The 20,975-nt window shown below is 38.1% G+C and overlaps 1 protein-coding gene across 1 annotated transcript in view; it reads right to left on the bottom strand.

Annotated features, from left to right (window-relative positions):
• The window catches only part of PASD1 (PAS domain containing repressor 1), a 146,848-nt gene that overhangs the window by 110,393 nt on the left and 15,480 nt on the right, over positions 1 to 20,975 (bottom strand). The window contains exon 3 of the mRNA XM_042974650.1: positions 1,877 to 1,961. The gene's annotated coding sequence lies outside the window, so the exon portion shown is untranslated. The remainder of the gene's footprint in view (positions 1 to 1,876; positions 1,962 to 20,975) is intronic.

The following is a 20,975-nucleotide window of genomic DNA, read 5'->3' as shown; positions in this document are numbered from 1 at the left end:
CTATAATATCTGTCATGAAAAGCCAGCATACCTCAACAAGGAATGCCCAAGGGCTGAAATCAAAGGATATTTTAGTAAAAATTGATTTTAAAAACACGTTCCTAAGAATCAAAGAACAAATAAATGAAGATTTACTGTGTACCTATTCTGCACCAGAAGTGTGTAGATTCTTTTACATACATTTCATCTGATTGTGATTGTACCTCATTTTACAGAAGAGACAAACAGACCCAGAAAAGTGAAATAACTAGTCCAGAGAGACAGAACCAGGATTCAAACTCGGGGTGAGCTGGCTCCACCCAGCCCACCATACATTGTTTATTCAAGCAGTCTAGTCACCTGATTATTTTGATCAACCCAAAACTGAAGGTTCAGAATGAATTTGGGTTAAAAAATATAGAAAACAAATAGTCCTTTTTTTTTTTTTTCAAAATCAATCCAATCACTGGCCTTCTTCTCAGTATACCCTAGGAATAGCTACAGTCCCCTCTCATCTGGCTCCCTCTGCCTCAGGTCAGACGAGAAATGATGAGGGTAGGCAGTACATTGGGAATTCTTGCTGAAACTCACTAATATGGCTATCAAAATGACAGATAATAAGTAGTGTTGAGGATGTGAAGGAATTGGAACCCTCATACACTGCTGGTGAGAAGGCAGAGTAGTACAGCCACATTGGAAAACAGTCTGGCAGTTCCTTAAAGGTTAAACATAGAGTTACCACAGGACTCAGCAATTTCACTCCTAGGTATGTCCCCAGAAGAATTGAAAATATATGTCCACATCAAAAATTATACAGGAATGCTTATATAGCATTCTTCATAATAGCCAAAAAGTGGAAATAACCCAACTGTCAATTAAATGGTGGCTGGATGAACAAAATATAGTCTATCCATACAGTGGAATATTATTCAGCCATAAAAATGAGTGGAGTATCGACTGATGATACAGTAAGGATGAAGCTTGAAAACATTTTGCTAAATGCAATAATCTGGTCACTAAGAGACATATGCTGTATGATTCCACCTATATGAGTACCTAGAGTTGTCAGATTCATAGAGACAGAAAGTATAATAGAATGCCAGGAGCTAGAGGAAAGAGGAAATGGAAAGTCATCATCTAGGGGTGCCTGGGTGGCTCAGTTGGTTAGACGTCGACTTCAGCTCAGGTCATGATTTCACTGTTGCTGAGTTTGAGCCCTTCATCGGGCTCTGTGCTGACAGCTCAGAGCCTGGGGCATGTTTCAGATTCTCTGTCTCTCTCTCTCTGCCCTTCCCCACCCCCCCCTCAAAAATAAATAAACATTAAAAAAAATTTAAAAAGAAAGTCATCCTCTATGGGGACAGAATTTCAGTTTTGCAAGATGAAAAGAATTCTGGAGATTTGTTGTACAGCAATGTGAATGTACTTAATATTATTGAACTGTATACTTTAAAATGGTTAAGATAGAAAGTTTTATGTTACATGTGTTTAACCATAATAAAAAAGATTCCATTTAGAACGAAATATCCAGAATAGGCAAATCCAGAGAGACAGAAAGCAGATTAGTGGTTCCAGGAGGTGGGGGGAGGGAGAATGGGGGAAATGCCTACTAAAGGGGATAGGGTTTCTTTTGGGGGGGGTGATGAAATGTTCTGGAATTACATAATTCCAGGTTGTGTGATGTTTGTACAATCTTGTGAATACACTGATAAACCATTGACTTGTACTCTTCTAAAGGGCAAATTTTTGAGATATGTAAATTATATATCAATTAAAAATTTGATGTAAGAAAAGAAGAATCTAGGTGTGAGAGCTGGTGTCTATGTCAGAAATGAAAGGGAGAGGAAGGAGAGGAAATTGATAATTATGAGAAACCATGCAAAGGCAATGTACCCACCTGCTTGGCCACAAACAGCTCCTTGTACCGTGGTTGCACACGATCACATGCCACAGTTAGCTCAAACCAAGGATGGGCTTCATGGCTGGAGAGCAAATATTTGAGCAAAATATGTGTACATCCTTATGATTATTTTAAACGTGACAGAAAAATCACTATAAAACACAGTTGATAACTAGCCATAATGGCTAACTGGTCAGTGGCTAACTAGAGGATATAAGAAATAATTACATTATGAATAAATGTTAATACTGTATTTGAATACAACCTGGAGGTAATTATATATTCCAACCCCATGTCTTTTGAGTAAATTGCACCTCATTTTCACTACTGATATTGGATAATAGAAATCTCTGTGGATAGTTAACAGGATACTAGGGTAAATTAACAATAAGCATCATTTAATTAAGCTATTTGAGAAGTCTGCTGCCTATTGGATTCGTTACAAGTACATCAAAGTTTTCGATTCACAGCAATTTATGGCATAAGTTCCTGGCTGTCTCATGGAACAAGGAATTGCCACAAACTTTTTAGAATGAAGAAAAGTGGGCTCCTGGGTGGTTCACTTTGTTGAGCATCCAACTCTTGATTTCAGCTCAGGTCATGATCTTATGGTTTGTGAGTTCAAGCCCCACATCAGGCTCTGTGCTGACAGTGTGGGACCTGCTTGGGATCCTCTCTCTTCCTCTCTCTCTCTGCCCTTCCTCTGCTCACTCTCTCTCTCTCTCTCAAAAATAAATAAATAAACTTTAAAAAATAGAATGAAGAAAAGTAAGGAGACTGTTGGAAACCGAACTGAGCTTTCAACTTGCAATGAGCTCTTGGCACTTAATGGAACACTGAAGTCAATGCTCTTCATGGTGTAGCTAATTATCACCTATACCAAATCCAACAGGTGAGCCACTTCTCAGATTTGTCTTGCAAGCTTGGCTTTTTCTTTTTTGTTTTGAGGAGAGTTATTACTTTCCTAGCACTGAAGAAAATGACCAAGGTTAATGCATACAAAGTCAAGCTAAATTTGTACTAGAGATACTATTAAATTTAAGTAGACCATAAAAAAAAAGTTAAGTAGACCATGGAACAAAATAGAGTTCAGAGGGAGTCTCAGGTATATATTGAATCACAGAATATGATAAAAAGTGATGCCACAGATTATAGGAAAGGATAAATGATTTGGTGGCTGGTGCTGGAAGAAAAATCAAACTAGGTTCCCATCTAACAATCTGTATGGAGGTGGATTCCCAATGGTTTCAGGAATCATTATGAAAGGAAACAATAATAACATCAAAAAGGAAATTACAAAAATGTTTTTTTATCTTGGAGTAGGGAAGAATTTCTTATAGAAGAAAATCTTTGTTTTCTCTAAACCTAAAGATGTCAAGTGAAAATTAATACATTTGATTACATTCAAATTAAAGATTTGTTTAGTGAAAGTCACCATCAATAAAATTAAAGACAGATGGTGAGATGGGAGAAAAAAAGTGCAATATCTAAAGCCAACAAAAATTAATATTTTAAAAGTATCACAAAAAAGATACAAAGCCTAATAGAAAAATGGGCAAAGGATAAATGAACAAAACATTTATTAAAAATGAAACCCAAAAAGCAAGCATATGAAATGCTCCAAGTCATTAATTAATGCAAATTAAAACATCTATGTGATACCAGCTTACACCTGTTTTCCTGGAAAAATTAGGAAGCTATAGATTACCAAGTGTTGACAGAACTGAGGTATTACAGGAATCTTCATGCTTTGCTGTGGTAGCATAGACGGGGCCAGCCACTTGGAGAACAGTCCAGCACTACTCAGTTAAATTAAGTCTACACAGTGACCTGGCTATTTTGCTTTTGTATATATGTTTGTATGTAGGTATTTGTGTATGTATATGTGTATGCATACACATACATATAAAATTTTAACTTATACACATGTTCATAGCAGCATTATTCATAATAGCTAAAAAGGTGGAAACAATCTAAATGCCCATCAGCTGATGAATAAACAAAGTTATTGTATATCCATATAATGTAATATTATTTAGCCATAAAAATAAAGTACTGATTCATCCTACAACCTGAATGAACTTTGACAACATTATGCTAAGTGAAATAAGCCAGACACAAAAGGACAAATACCGTATGATTCTATTTATATGAATATCGAGAAGAGGCAAAGCCACGGAGAAAGAAAGTAAATTAATGATTATTTAGTGCTACAGGTAGGGGGAGATGGTACCTGGTTGATAATGGGTATGGTATTTCTTTTTTGAGTGATGAAAATGTTCTAAACTTAGATTATAGTGATGGTTATGCAACTCTGTGAGTATATTAAAACCATTGAATTATGTGCTTTAAATGGGTGAGCTTGTGGTATGTGAATTATATTAATGATAAATCTGTTATTTAAAAAAGGAAAGAATGAATGGATGCACGAATACATGAAATAAATAAATAAAACTATAAGCAGGGCTTTGTATGGACTTATGATAAGAATGTGCCCAGAAGAGGGTGATTAATTCAATCTTCTGCCAGTGGTATCTGCCTCCTTTTCTCTGGCTGCTAATCTTCCTGGATGTTGTAGATCTTTTGAGCATATTATCTTCTCCTTTGACTTGCTCCCATTCACATGCTGGGCCTGGGTTTGTCCTTGGTCTGAACCACCCTGCAGATCCTGTAGGCGAATCAGAGCCTCTTGCAGGTAGAGGAAGTGGTAGACAACTTCTGACATGACTTTTGATGCTCCCCACTTCCTGGTATTCATGATTTTATGTAATCTTCTCCCCTTTGAGTATGGGCTGGGCCTAGGAACTTCTTTATATCCAATAGAATATGGCAGAAGTTATGGGATGACACATGATTAGATTACAAAAGACTGTGACTTGGGGCACCTGGGTTGCTCAGTCATCAGTTAAGTGTCCAACTTTGGCTCAGGTCATGATCTCCTGGTTTGTGGGATCCAGCCCTGCCTGGAGCTCTGTGCTGACAGCTCAGAGCCTGGAGCCTGCTTAGGATTCTGTCTCTCCCTCTCTGCTCCTCCCACACTCACGCTCTGTCTCTGTCTCTGTCTCTGTCTCTCTCTCTCTCTCAAAAACAAGTAGACATTAAAAACTTTTTTTGAAAACCTGTGATTTGTGAATTTCATCTTGATAGCTCTTTTCTCTCTGTCTCTCTTTTTCTCTTTCTCATTGGTACTATCTCTCGCCATTGTACTTACTACCATGTTGTGAGATGGCAAGTAACCAAGAGATGCATCTAGTCAACAGGTTATGAGGAACTCAGGCTTCACTCAAACAATCTGGAAGGAATGGAATTTTGGTCCCTACCATGTGAGTGATCTTGGAAGAGGATCTTTCCTCAGTTGAGCCTTTATATTAGACTGTAGCCCCAGCTAACACCTTGATTGAGATAACCTTGGTAGGGAATCTATAGCAGAGAATGCATCTAAGCCATGCCAGAACACCTGATCCATGAAAACTGTGAGATAATAAATGTGTTAAGCCATTAAGTTTTGGAGTAATTTGTTATGCCATAGCAGAGCAGTTATAACTAATCCAAAGGATAAGACATGTTAAACATGATTTTTCCCTGTCACCAGAACTTTGGAACCAAACTTCCCTTGTAGTTGGGTGGGGTTAGGTGTCTGGCCCCATAAAAAATTAATTTGGTTATTTGTTTGTATAGTTCAAAACTCTCCCTTGACTTTCCAATAATTTCAGGGTAAAATCCAAAATAAGTTCTTACTGTAGCCTACAAGACCCTCCATGATCTGCTCCATGCTGCCCTTTCGGATTCATCCTACTCTCTCTCCCCTTCACCCTCTCTACTCTGACCACACTAGTATTCTTTCTGGTCACTGAATCAAGTATGTTTTCATTCTGGGGGCTTTACCCTTTGCTTTTTACATTTAGAAATTTCTTCCCCCAAAACATCTGCAAGACTCACTACCTCCCTTCCTTCAGTTCTTTAATCAAACATCACCTCCTCAAAGAGGTCTTTCCTGACAATCGCTAAAGTAGGTTTCAAGTCTCAGTCTATTCCATTCTGTATACCTTATTGTAATAGGACTTATCATCATCTACAACTGCATGCACTTACTTGTGTATTTGTTCTGTCTCCTCCCTCTAGAAGGTCAGTTCCATGAAGGCAGGGACTTTGTTTTGTTTGCTACTATATCTCCAGTGCCTGGCACCTATAGCTAGATGAGGAAAGGGGGTATTAGAAGAGATGACAAGTCACTTCCCAGAGACTGCTCTAATTTGAAGCAGAAAGGGGGAGGTTTTGGCAGCCAGAGAAAAACATATGAGTATTCAGAGAGCCCCAAATCTGCCCTGTGACCTCCAGGAATTCCTAGGGAATGCCAGGGTATGTACCATAGGGGTAAAGAGTTCTCAACAAATCTCTCACCTTAACTGCAAAACTAGTTCCATTAAAAAGGCCCTTCAGATGACTACTCAATAGATTCCTCCTCTTATGTGGCTAGAAAATATGTTCTTCATGAGGTCTATTTTTTCTAAGTTTTTTCTATTTGCATTTTGTTCTTTCATGCCCAATTATCATGCATAGTTTAACTGCATGATTTAATTAACTACCAAAATGCAAAAGTACAAAATTTTATGTATAAATAATTAGTGACACAGGCAAACTCTTGTTACTTTAGAATGAACAGCTGGTAGCTAATTGTGCTCACAATTACCTAATTGCAGGTTTAGCAACTTTTGGACTTGTTTTATATTCAAAATAGTTTCCATCTTCTTTAATTTAAAAAATTGTTCTAAATTTAAAGGAAGAGTACATCTAAGTGAAAGGTTATAATATGATTTTGTAAAACATGCAGAAGAATACTATGTGGAATAAAATCTAATTAGAACACAAATTGATGTTCCATTGAGAGTAGACAAAATTGAGTTTCAGACTTTGTTTATTGTCACAGTTAAAAGAATCTGTAAGATTGACAAAATCCAATGGGAGAAGATGTGAAAACATTCACAAAAAGTTAAAAAAAAAGAAAAACAGAAAAAAAAACACTGTAAAGTAAATAAATGTATTCCCAATGGTTCTATATATCTTGGGGACACAAATGAGGAAAGAACAAAACAAAAATAGGTTAGGAAAGGGAACTAAAACACACACACACACACACACACACACACACACACACACACACACAACCCTGTAACTCTGATAAGTATTTTATTTTGAAGCCCCAAGTAAGCAATGTTGGGGGAAATAAAACATCTCGTTTCTCTGTGTTGTAGCTAACCACTGGATGTCTCATTCTGCTAGCAAGTCAGGAAAAACAACATGGCAGCATGTATGATCACAGCCTTTGACACAGTCATCTCCTTCCTAATCGTAATCACAAAAGAGAAAAAAATCTAAGCATAAAGCTACTCATTATAGTTTTACACACTATATGAATGATTTCAGAAATGAAGCATAGTAAAGTGAATATTGCAAAATAAATAAAGTTACAAGATTTTATTAAATAGGCAAAATAAAAAAGACTGCCTCATTCAATATTCAGGGTGTTTTCAGAAAGTGGTTAAAACCAGTTTAAAAGTTTATGTCATTTCTTATAATGAATCCTCTACTTTGATGTAAGAGGAACAAGAGTTAATGAACATCTTGGTTTAGAGACAAGTTTTCAGCAATTTTATTTATTATGGTGACTATTGTTTATGGTCAATAAACTTCCTAATTAGCATTAATTTAACTCAATTCATTCAATACTTTGAATGAAACTGAACCAAATATATGTCAATGTTTGACTTTTAAGACTAGCATGCAAGGGCACCTGGGTGGCTCAGTCAGTTAAGCATCCAACTCTTGGTTTCGGCTTGGGTCATGATCTCATGGTTTCCTGAGTTCAAGTCCCACATCGGGCTCCAAGCTGACATTGCAGAGCTTGCTTGGGATTCTCTGTCTCTCTCTCTCTCTGCCCCTCCCCTACTTGCGCTATCTCTGTCTCTCTCAAAATAAATAAACTTAAAAAAAGAAAAAGAGACTAGCATGCAGATGATTCTTTTAAATCCTGCTATGTTTTAGACAAATCATATATTTGGGGCCTAGCTTATCTGCCAAAGAAGAGTCCAAATTTAAACAACTATGTATGTATACATTATCTATATCTCTACCTACTGTCAACTCGAAAGAAAAACTATACCCCTTTCATAAATTCATGCTCTCATATTATCTACTAAGTATGTGTGAAGGAGAATCCCTTTTTTCTCCAGGGATTTATTTGTAACCATACAAATTCAGCTGGTGGCTTTAATTCTCAACTCAGTTTGATTTTATTTTTTTTTTTTTTTTTAATTTTTTTTCAACGTTTTTTATTTATTTTTGGGACAGAGAGAGACAGAGCATGAACGGGGGAGGGGCAGAGAGAGAGGGAGACACAGAATCGGAAGCAGGCTCCAGGCTCGGAGCCATCAGCCCAGAGCCTGACGCGGGGCTCGAACTCACGGACCGCGAGATCGTGACCTGGCTGAAGTCGGACGCTCAACCGACTGCGCCACCCAGGCGCCCCTCAACTCAGTTTGATTTTAGAAGCACATATTGACTATCTACTATAGACAGAGCAACATATTGTATCAGGAACACTTCATCAGAAATATTTTAGCAGCAACATTTCAGAAGTATTTCCTCAGAGAAATACATAGGTTGTTAACATTAGAATTGCTACTTTACATACAATGTATTTAGATTGGGGATGTTGGTATTTACATATTAATCAAATGAAAGGCACCAGTGTTCACCACTACCCCCTCCTCCTGCTTTCCAGTTTCTAGTCAAAATAAACTATTTTGAAATTGAAGGGAGCATCATTTTTCCAGATGCTTGATATAACTGTGTCCTTTTGTTGTCCACATTCTAAACTTCCCCTAAGTTCATTTGTTTCATCTCCTTAATTAACCACTCCCATCCACTTTGTCTAGCATTGATTTTTGTTCTTCTCTAACTACCTTTAGAATCTATCATCTGTAATACATATGTTTTTGTGTAGGATTATCTACTTATGATTATAAATATTCTCTAAGACTTACTTCTCTAGCCAGATAGTAATTTTGCAAGAAATGGGGACCAGACCTACTATTTCGATGCTTTTTTACTGTTGAGAACACAACATGTCATAAGAACACAAGAAGTAAATGTGGATTGATTGCTTGATAATGCTACAGAATAATCTGCAAATAAACTGAAAGCAACTGATACACATATTAACTTCTTGAAATTCAGTAAAAGCTATAATCAGTCATTTAAAACTGCAGCCAAGTCTCAGAAATCCTGGAAGACATGGGGAGTTGTCCTAAAATATTTAAAAGTTGAGCTTAAAGAATATTTTCAAAGATAGTCACTTCCCTTATTTCTACATTTACCAGCAAAAACAGTTACCAGGAACCTATACCAAGATAGAGATAGGAATGACATGCAAACAGGATGCTACTCACTTGGAAATGAATGATTTCAAATTTACTTTTAAGACTTAGCTGTGTTCACCTATGTCCCTTCCCTACCTACTCCCTCAAATGCATTAGTAAAGGTCATCTTGAAATCTGCCAAATATGAAACTTTAGTCTTTGTTGGCTTGATTTTGGTGAATTCAGAATGTCTAAATGAAGAATTTATAATATATGACTGTGAAGGAAACTCATGGCTGATCAAGTCAAATAAGTCTCTTGGGGAGCTTAATTTAGTGTTTCTCCCTTGAAGGAAAATGACCAAGTCCTGCCTAACATCAGCCCCAGGGAAAGACTTCAGGATCAGGAAGAAGGATTTACAAATTCTTAAAATTGCCCTCTGTTTATACTTTAATTTTGACGACTCAACAATTCCTTTAAATTCTGCTCAGTACCTTAACCAGAATGCTTCCATACTGAAAGAATTAAGTGGAAATAGCTTCTGGCTGGAAAATACAAACAAGTTTCAGTTATCTTGATCACTGAGAACTAGAGAACAAGGCCCACCCTTCCTGGAAAACAAGCAATTAGCTTCTTGGATTTGTGTGGCTAGTTGAAAATAGTTAATGAACTTGCTAATATTCACTGCCTGTTGAGAAATTAGCTGATTCCCCAGCCCCACAGTTACATGGTGATGGGTGGAAGCTCTTGGGTAGGTTGTTTCAGCACTTCTGGATCCCACCAGTAAAAAAATCATTAATAGTCTATGAGAGAGAGAGAGAGAGAGAGAGAGAGTGAGAGAGAGCATTCAATATTAACAAACATCTCCAAAACTGTAAGTTTCCCAGTACATACAAACAAGGCCCTTAAAAACAGTGCCTTAACATAAGTTTCAAGTCTTCTTTGGGGGCTGATTTCTTAAAACCTCATAGCTTTACATTCTGTGGAATGCAATCAGCTCCACCTTTTAGCACCCTGAGTTTTGTCCTGCTTTTACCAGAATTGACTATTTACTTACACCTAATACTTGATAATGGGCTAATGTGCAACATTGATCTGGGGGACTGGATAGTGTTTGGTGTCAGGCCAAAGAGTAGAAAATGATTCCCTTTGAATGTTTTCAGATTGTATACTTCCTTACTGATGTGATAAAATAAGCTCCAATTTAGATGGCCCTTCTGGATAATGTTGTATGTTGGTTTGTTGTTGAACATCCACATATCTCTTTTCAACTCTAATTATTTGTTTATTTGAACTACTCTTGGCTATGGTCAGTGGTGAAATGTGAAGGGCTAATTTCAGCAGATGTTTGAAGCCAGGTCCGCAGGGAGCCTCTATAAGGACCCCTGTGTAAGATGAGGGGGAAGGGCCTGGAGGTCAGGGTCATAGGTAAATCAGCATCAGTTTCCAAAGAGTGAAAGCAGAATTAAACCAGAGACAGGCCAGGGTCTGGTCCTGGGAATTGAGAAAGAAAGATGGCACACAGGGAGTGATAAATTTGGAATAGAACACAGGAGATGATGACACAGGGAGTTAAGGACTGAGTAGCTGAGAGCAGAGAGGTGTTAAAACAACATCTAAGTATACGGATGGGCAGAGAACAGGGCCAGATCAAACTTGATGCTTACTTTGTACCTTCTGGAAAATGAGGTACAGGAAGGAGAATGTGTGTACTATTTCCCTGCTAATTATTGTTACCCAGATACTGTCGACTTACAATTTTGGAAGCATATCTCCTTGATCACATAAACAAGTTGAGAGGAGAATGGGTAAGGCTCAATGTACCTCCATCCATCCACATAAGTGTATGAGTCAGCAGCACCTTGGCGCGTGAAGGGTCCTCTGAGCATTCATTTCCATGCTCATTTCCTGTGGAACATCTCAAAAAGGACCCTTGTCACTTTGTTCATTTCAAAATAGATTGATCTGCATCTGAGAGATGTATCTATCAAATAGGGACAGATGATCCATCAGCTGATTTGTGAGTTATTAAGGCAACTAGGACCACATAAATACAAACAGTATTCAAATGAAGGTAACCTTTTTGTGCAAAAGGTCCCTGCCAATTAAAACTTGTGAAAGTTGTCTTTGTCCCCTTGTGGAACAGCATGGCTGTTCAATAGGTGCCAGTCTATTATGTTGAACTTTAAATTGAATATTCAAAATATTTACATAATACCTCTTCAAACTAAATTGAAAACTTCAAAAATACATATATTCAAATTACACTCTCATTGTGTGAAATTAGAGGACATGGACAAAAATGTTATTTTTGTTGGAGAGTAAGTGACCTTTTCATGTAGTAATTTCAAAGGGTCGCTTAATCAACAGAGAGATCTCTTGGGTTATCATTTGTGCTTTTTACCAACATTACCCTAGCATTGTATTGGTAACTGTGAAGAGTATACATTGTGCTTTTTGAAAACAGGAACTAATAGGAATTGTTTTCCATATAAATAATACATCAGAAAGAAAACATAGTCCTTTTCATTATTATTTGTCAAGTACTTTAATCATTTTGGACAATTGAACATACATCATCTTTGTCTCTTTTTTATGATTATAAAAGCAGTGTGTATCTTTGTAAAAAAAATAAAAAGTTTGACTAACCAGTTTAAAAACACATAATCTCATCAGGCAGAAGCAATCATGATACTGTCTTGGTACATTTCCTTTCATTTGTATTACTTTTACATAACTGAAACCATGTTGTGCACTTAATTTTATGCTGTTTTTAGAAATTAACATTATAATAAGTTTATTCTTCATATTACTAAATAAAATTATACAACCTGATGGTATGGAGATACCATAATTTATTTAAACATACCCCTACTGTTGTACAGACTTGTCGAATCTTAAGTTGTGTACCTGAACCTAATGTAAAACTGTGTGCCAACTATGCTTCAGTAAGAAAATACCCCTATTTTTAACTATTATTGAACACTTAGGTTCTTTCTACTTTTCCCTATTACATGTGATAATCGTCTGTGCATAAAATGATTGCATTAGAATAAGGTCAAAGAAATGGTATGCATAGAAGTATTTCCTTAGTGTACAAAGAAGTGGAATTGTAAGGTCAAGAAAAGTTATATAGCCCTTGATAGACACTGCAAATTGTTTAACTAAAGATGGCTAAAAATTATTTTTCAAAATGACTAAATTCTTCAGTTAAATTTTTCTCTGGCAAGTTCAATAGAATTTGAATAAATTTGAAAGGAGCCATTTTACTTATAATTGAGCTTTGTTTTTATCTGTTAGTCCTGGACTTTCTGATATCAAATAACCGATAACCTAATACATATGAAAATACTTCTAGAATTACAAACAGTCAGAGTTTGGAGGCATCTTGGTGAGCATCTCATGTTAACTCCTTTTATAGGAAGAGATTTCAGAAGCAAAGTGATAGGGGCAAGGGAATAGACACAGTTGAGACTAAGCTTAAGTCTCCTGAATCGCAGCCCAGTGTTCTCACTGCACTGTGCTATATTGCAGGGTTTCTTTTTAAATACTAAAAATACCCACAATTTTCCTATAAACCTTGACCAAGACAGCCCATTAGCACCACTCTGTTTCAATACAGAAAGTCAGATTTTTTTAATGTTTATTTATTTATTTTGAGAGAGAGAGAGAGAGAGAAAGAGAGAAGTAGAGAGAGAGAATCCCAAGCAGGCTCCACACTGACAGTGCTTGATCTCATGAACCATGAGATTATGACCTGAGCCGAAATCAAGAGTCGGATGCTTAACTGAATGAGCCACCCAGGTACTACAGAAGTCAGATGCCTTTCTTACTATTCACCTAAGATTTCATACAGCAAGATATCTGGAATGGATATACATGATTTTTCACTTTCTGATCCTTTTTTGAGGTGTACCTTACAGTGTGTTCACTTTTCTCTAAGTATGTTATACTCAAACCCATTTAGAAATTATGTATTTTAGAGCATAGAGAAGTTGAATCACGATGTTTTACACCTGAAACTAATGTAACATTATGTGTCAACTGTACTCAAACTTTAAAAACTATTAAAAATTTAAAAAAATCATATATTATATAGAAGCAAGAAATCTCTAACTCAATAAATCAACTATGATACAAAAGCATTCTCTCCTCTGCATACGTGGAAAATGGTCTCTATCCTCACTGGAAAATGAAATGCTATATGTTTTATATTTTAATTAAAAAATAATTGCATCCACCTGAAAATTGAAAGAGTAAAAGATGTCACAAACAAAAATTCAATCAAAGAGACAATAAATGGGTACTTATAGACTATAAAACAATGAAAACCAATACAGTTAACATTAAATCTATGAAATATATCTGAAGAAGTATTCAGAGGTAAATAGATGACTTTTAATATTTTTAAAAAGTGAAAATAAAATTGATGATATTTTAGAAAGGAAACATTAAATCTGGAGGCCATTGTTGGAAATGGTGGGGTAATAGCAGCACTCTCAGGTAATAAGGCAGGGATAATGATATTTGTTATGACCATGGGCCCCAGAATCGGGTGGTATGCACTCAAATTTCAACTCTATCACATTCATAGTGGTATGATGTTGGGCAGGTTATTGAACTTTTCAGAAATTTAATTTTCAGATCTAGAAAATTTCTGGATAACATTCTCCGTAAAGCGTCAGATACTAATTTTTTTTAATTTTTTTAACGTTTATTTCTTTTTAAGACAGAGAAAGACAGAGCATGGACAGGGGAGGGTCAGAGAAAGGGAGACACAGAATCTGAAGCAGGCTCCAGGCTCCGAGCTGTCAGCACAGAGCCCGACACGGGGCTCGAACTCACGGACTGTGAGATCATGACCTGAGCCGAAGTCGGATGCTTAACCGACTGAGCTACCCAGGCGCCCCACTAAATATTTTAGGCTTTTGTGGTTCGTTTAATAGTCTCTCCCGACCACTTTATTCTGCCATTGTAGCACAAAAGCAGAATAGGCAATATGTAAATAATGAGTGTGGCCATTGGGTGGGGGTAGAATATGCTACCTCAAAATATCCCAATTTAGCATATTGATTATTTTGAATTAAGGTTACTTAAGGAACAGCCAGTACAAGGAGGACACTCTGAACCTCCTTTGTCTCCCTGAAAACAGGAAATAAATCTTCCATGTGAAAGGTATGCTCCCTGCACCAGGAAGAAGAGAGGCATCCTTATCATCATAGGGAATTTAAGGGGGAGAAACCTGTATAAATAAACCTTGTTACTTCCTCACTAATTTACTACCTCAAGCCCAAACCTCTTTGTCTTGTCAGTTCTTCACAAATTTATTGTTTCTGTGTCTAAAATGTATAAAAGCTTCCGGCTTTGCTCACTTTTTTGAATATCATATTTTTATGAGTTCCTGTGTACACAAAATTGAATCTGCTTTCCTCCTGTTAATCTTTCTTATGCCAATTTAATTATTAGATCAGCCAAAGAATGTAGAAGAGAAGATGGGAAGTTTTCCTCCCCTACACTATGTTCCATTTGTCTTCACTAAAATTTTATTTACAAAAACAGGCAACTACAGGCAGAATTTGGTCACATGTTGGTTGTGGTTTGCTGCCCTTTAAATCACAGTGTTTCATGATAATTTAATCAAATATAATAGTCTGTGAAGTGCTCTACAGAGAAAATTAGGATAGTATAGAAAATAACTACACACACACACACACACACACACACACACACACACACACACCAACATTGCATTCTTGGGTGAAATCCCACTTGGTCATGGTACATAATCCTTTTTATATGTTGATGAATTCAGTTTGCCATCACTTTGTTGAGTTTTTCTTTGCATCAATATTCATGAGGAATATTGGTCTGTAGTTTTGTTGTAATGTATTTATCTGGTTTGGGTATCAGGGTATAACACTGGCTTCCTAGAATGCATTGGGAATTGTTCCCTCCTTTTCTATTTTTGAAAATTCAAGAAAGATTGGTATTAATTCTTTAGACATTTGGTAGAATTCAGCCATGAAGCCATGCAGGTCTGGCTATTCATTGGGGGAAGTTATTTGAGTTATTAAATTCAATCTCTTTACTTTTTAAAGGTCTGTTTAGGTTTCCTATTTCTTCTTAAATCAGTTTCAGTATTTTGGGTCCTTCCAGAAATTTTTCCATCTCATCTCAGTTATCTAATTCGTTGGTATACAATTGTTCATAGTATTCCTTTATAAACCTTTTTATTACCCGTCAGACCAGTAGTAATGTTCCCTCTTTCATTCCTGATTTGAGTCTTATCACATTTTCTTGGTCTACTTATCCAATAGTTTGTCAATTGTATTGATTTTTTCAAAAACCCGACTTCTTTTAATAGTTTCCCCTGCCCCTTCTCTGAGTTCCAAATCTCTGCAACATGCAGCTGGAACAGAGGCAGAATGACGGTAGCCTGCCTTTCCTGGGGAGAAATCAGGCTAGGGCTGATTTATAGTGATCCTTTGGTCTTGAGTGGTCCTGAGCTGCAGCTGGGAGGAGTTGAGTTTCCAACATGATGAGTTTAGGGGTGGATAAGGGAGTGAGTCACTGTTTCTACTGCAATTTAGTAGATTATTTTCAATACATGTTTCCCCATTTGCTGAATACTTTCTGAATTTCCAGAGACTTTTTAAAAATGTTTTATTTATTTTTGAGAAAGAGAGAGAGGGAGAGGGCAGAGAGAGGGGGAGAAAGAGAATCCCAAGCAGGCTCTGGACTGTCAGCACAGAGCCCGATGCAGGTTCGAACTCATGAACCATGAGATTATGACCCGAGCTGAAATCAAGAATCCAACACTTAACCGACTGAGCCACCCCAACATCCCTGAATTTCCAGAGACTTTAAACTATTTAAGATTTTATTTTGTTAGTAATCTCTACACCCAAGGTGGAGCTCAAACCTACAACCTCAAGATCGAGTCACATGCTCTACCAACTGAGCCAGGCAGGTACCCTGAATTTCCAGAGACTTAAAATAGTTGCATTCTTCAGTAACATTCACCATTTACGGTTGTTTCATTGGGAAGAGGAAACACAGAGGTATTCATGTCACCATTCTGTAAATTACTTCTTCAGCCTGACACTCCTTTCGATACCCAGATTAATAATCCCTTCTATTTTAAATGAAACCTCTTTCTTGTGCTGGGTCCACTCTGGCTTGTCTAGCTCTGTGTACTCTATTTGGCTGTATGCATCATGGAGGCAAGTGCCAGGAGACTCCCAAGCTTGTTCCTGTCAACCTGATTCCTGTTTAAATTTTGTTTCCTTCCCTTCCATCTTTATCTAGTCTCTCTGCCCTTCACTTCCATTCTTGCTGCTCCTGCCCATATACTTTCTAAGATGGCATATGCCACACTCCAGAAGGTGCCACTGGGCATAACTAGACAGCTGGGGAGGGAGTGATGTGAGATGAAACTTCTTGCCAAGGAAGGAGGTCCAGTTACCATCTACTTAATCACCACTGTTTCAAAAATAGGATGGGTATTTCTTTTTTTTAATTTTTTTAATGTTTATTTATTCTTGAGTGGGAGACAGAGAGTGAGCAGGGGAGGGGCAGACAGAGAGAGACACAGAATCTGAAGCAGGCTCCAGGCTCTGAGCTGTCAGCAGAGCCCCACATGGGGCTCAAACTCACAAACTGTGAGATCATGACTTGAGCCGAAGTCGGAAGCTTAACAGCCTGACCCACCCAGGCACCCCTAAGATGGGTATTTCTTATAAAAAAAATAGTAAAAATTAAAAATCTTACAGTAAAACATTTTGAATACATTTTACTTATGCAAAACTCTTCATATTGTTCAGTGATACACATTCACACAGCAAGTACTGGTCAATGAGAGGCCAATTTGGAACTGCTCACCTAAAGAACACATCTGACTGCACTCTCAACCCCCACTCTCACTCCTGCCCCAGCAACTGCACCATGACTCTCCTAACACCCTCTCCTCCCTGTTCTCTGGCACATTGTTTTAGTTGGCTGCTCATTGATGAGTTGGATTGCCTTGTAAGACAGTGAGTATCTTGAAAGCAGGGATCCTATCTTCCTCATCTGCATGGCTACAAGAAGTAGTTGCAGGGTTAGGGCATCTGGGTGGCTCACTTGGTTAAGCGTCCAACTTCGGCTCAGGTCATGATCTCGCGATTTGTGGCTTCAAGCCCCATGTCGGGCTCTGTGCTGACAGCTCAGAGACTGGAGCCTGCTTCAGATTCTGTGTCTCCCCTTCCCTCTGCCCCTTCCATGCTCGTGCTCTGTCTCTATCTCTCAATAATAAATAAATGTTACAAAAAAAAAAAGTAGCTGCAGGGTTAAGGAGAAAGTAGTCTATAAATGTATGCTGAATGAGTGAATGAATAAGTGAATGAATTGTTGCACATTTGCAGAATCATAAAATCCAAACTTCTTAGCCAAGCTGACAGGGCTTTCCTGATCTGGCCCCTGCACACCATCCTACCAATCTTATCACCTTCAATTCTTCTTCCCAACATGGAGGTTTCCATTTCAGCCCAACCAGTCTGCTCTCTTATCCTCAAGCATCCTGCATCACCTCACCTGCTCACAGTGTTGGTGCTCTTGTGCACAGCTCTGCTTATTTGAATGCTCTTTATCCTTTATTTAAGCCTTTATGAGGCTACCCAGACCCTTTTGCAGAAGTGAACATCTCTTCAGAGGAGGTCAGGCCTATTTCCATGAGGGCAGGCAGAAAACCTTCAAATGGCTTGAAGTCTTCTCCTATGGTATTGATAGAAATAGTGACTAGAACAATGTCAGGGATAGTCCTATGGCACATATCATTAAAATTTTTTCTCCAGTCTGACAGCAATTTTAAATCAGCTCACTTAAGGAACCAACCTTTAAAATCACCCAGTCTTGGGGCACCTGGTTGGCTCAGTCGGTTAAGTGTCTGACTTTGGCTCAGGTCATGATCTCATGGCTCATGAGTTCGAGCCCCACATCAGGCTCTGTGATGACAGCTCAGAGCCTGGAGCCTGTTTCGGATACTGTGTCCCTCTCTTGCTCTGCCCCTCCCCTGCTCATGCTCTGTCTCTCTCTCTTTCTCAAGAATGAATTTTTTAAAAACATTATTTTTTTAAGTAAATAAACATTAAAAAAATTTTTAAAATAAAATAAAATCACCCAGTCTTTACTGTCTGGAATTTGCCTCTTTCTGTTTATGGAAAAATCAGAGTGGCTTTTGCCTCATTCAAGTCTCATTCTTCATGATTCTGCAAAGAAATTTGTTTCTTGTTCAACAAATATCTAAATGCTCACCACAAGCCAAACAGGTGCTGCTTTACAGATAGTGTGTTTGTTACTCCATCTAAAAATTCCTCAGGTCCAGGGGACAGATTGTGTCTCGGTGAGGGAGCTTTGATTTCTTTAAAAGTGCTAGGGAAGCCTGGGTGGTTCAGTCAGTTAAGCATCCAACTCTTGATTTCGGCTCAGGTCATGATCTCACAGTGTGTGAGTTCAAGCTCCACATTGGGCTCTGCACTGACAGTGTGGAGCCTGCTTGGGATTCTCTCTCTCCCTCTCTCTCTCACCCTCCCCACTCATGTGCACTGGCTCTCTCTCAAAATAAGTAAAATAAACATTAAAAAATCAAAGTGCTATGTGTTCTCTTACTTTTGTCTCCTTAAACATGAGTTGCCAATCCCTCTTTACTGTGTGGGATGGTTTAATGCAGCCCTTCCTGGATTGGATGGTCCTTGGAGTCTGTTCTGTGTAACAAATGAACATTTTCTCTGCTTGAGACATGATTCATCCTTGTAATTTGACTATTGCAAACTTTCTGTGTATCAAGCATAAGCTGTTAGTCCATCTGGGCCATCCCTGGGTCCATTATAAGCACACTACCATTGAAATAATGAGCCATGACTTCATATTTTCCCATCCTCTGCCAAAATGCTATCATCTAGCTTTTCAGGAAAGAAAACAAGTGGAATCTACTCCAGAAAGCTGGATTGGGCTGGTACATGTGCTTTCTCTAATGAGCACCTCTTTTTGGCTGAATAGGAAGCAACCAACTCACTCCAGAGTCTCAAAACACTGATGTTGAGGAGTCCTGAGGAAATCTTTGATGACAATAACAGCAACAATTCGGACGAGATATTGTGATAGCCATTCTTTATGCATGCACAGTGCATCATTGTTTATAAAGTGCCACAGGATATCTTGTCTCACTTAATTATCACCACAGTACTATGAGGTAGGCAGGATAAAAATTACTGTTCCCATTTATCAGATGAAGAAACTGAGGTCCAGGGGGCACAAGGCTTGTTTAAGACCACAAAACTAGTAAGTAGAAAAGCCAGAAGAAGAACTTAGGATTTCTGACCTCTGGGCCAAAGCTCAGAAGGAGGAAGACTTTCTGTGATCTGTCTTCTGGCTGAAATGGAACCGCAAGAACCTTGAGTAGCTAGACTATCTGGGTAATGTAGGGGTAAATACAAATGGTTGCTCTTGGATTATGTACCTCCAGGAATGACATTTTTGCCTAAACTTCCAGGTAGCCATTTATTTATTCACTCAATAAATATATATTGAGCCTGTAGTATGTTCCAGGCACTGGGAATACAGCAGAGCACAAAACCAAAGTTGTTGATTTCCTAAGGCTTATAGTCTAGTGGAGAGATCTATTGAACAGAAAAATCACAAATGGTAATAGGTGCTATGAAAGAAGAGTATAGGGTGCTATGAAACAGAATAAAAAGGGAACCTCATTCAGTTTGGGAAAGTAAGAGAAAGCCTCCCTAACGAAAGCATATTTAACAATTTGAAACCTAAAGGATGGAGTAGGACTAACCCAAAGAGTTGGTTGAGGACGGTTGGGTAGCACAGGTGAGGGTGTACTAAGCAAATGGAACCACATGAATGAAGGCCCTAAGACAGGACTGAGCTTGGTACATTAGAGGAAGAGTAAAAAGATTCATGTGGACAGAGGGGAATGAACGAAGGGGAAATTGGAGACAGATTATCTGGAGTGTGAACACAGACAAGATCATAAAGGCCAAGAACAACTTCCTTTTGAGCCTGCTTTGAATGTACTTGACTGAGGCCTAGACTACTGAGGACCCTGTGAGTGTTTATACATTTATTATTCAAACCCCTTCCCATCCATCTTAGATGCTCTGGGGCCACCTAGAGGCCAAAACAAAGTGCCCAGGAAGAGCAGTAGGCAGAAATCTGGAAATGCTATTATTTAAAGGGTAGGCCAAGGAAGAATTCGCTAGACTATAAACTCCTTCAGGGCAGAGAATTCAATACCTGGTATGACAACCTGCACATAGTAGGGTTCTTGAGAAATATTCACCAGATGGAGCGAGAGTAGTCCACAAAGAAGACTGGGGAAAACTGCACAGAAATGTGAGAAGAATCATGATGGTGCATTGTCACAGAAGTTAAGATACCAGAGAGCTTCAAAAGGAGGGAAAGGTCAACTGTTGAATGAGTGACTAAAAAAGATCAGGAACATGTTTCATATGTTGATGAAACTCTTCCAAGCTGATGGGCTCCCAAATATTGATCTGTAGCCCAGACCTTTCCCCCTGAGCACCAAACTTGAAAATCCAACAGGCACAATTTGTTCCACAATGTGCTGTGTCCCGAAATGAACATGTCATCTTTCTTCCAACTCTTGGCCCTCTTCTTCTGTTTTATATTCTACAAATTGCAACACTGAAGCTTATTAGCAAACTAGAAACCTAGGAGTAATTATA

Source organism: Panthera tigris, chromosome X (assembly GCF_018350195.1).
Source record: "Panthera tigris isolate Pti1 chromosome X, P.tigris_Pti1_mat1.1, whole genome shotgun sequence".
Lineage (NCBI taxonomy): Eukaryota > Metazoa > Chordata > Mammalia > Carnivora > Felidae > Panthera > Panthera tigris.
Note: the sequence above shows the minus strand (reverse complement) of the source record. Positions and strands in the feature narration are given on the sequence as shown.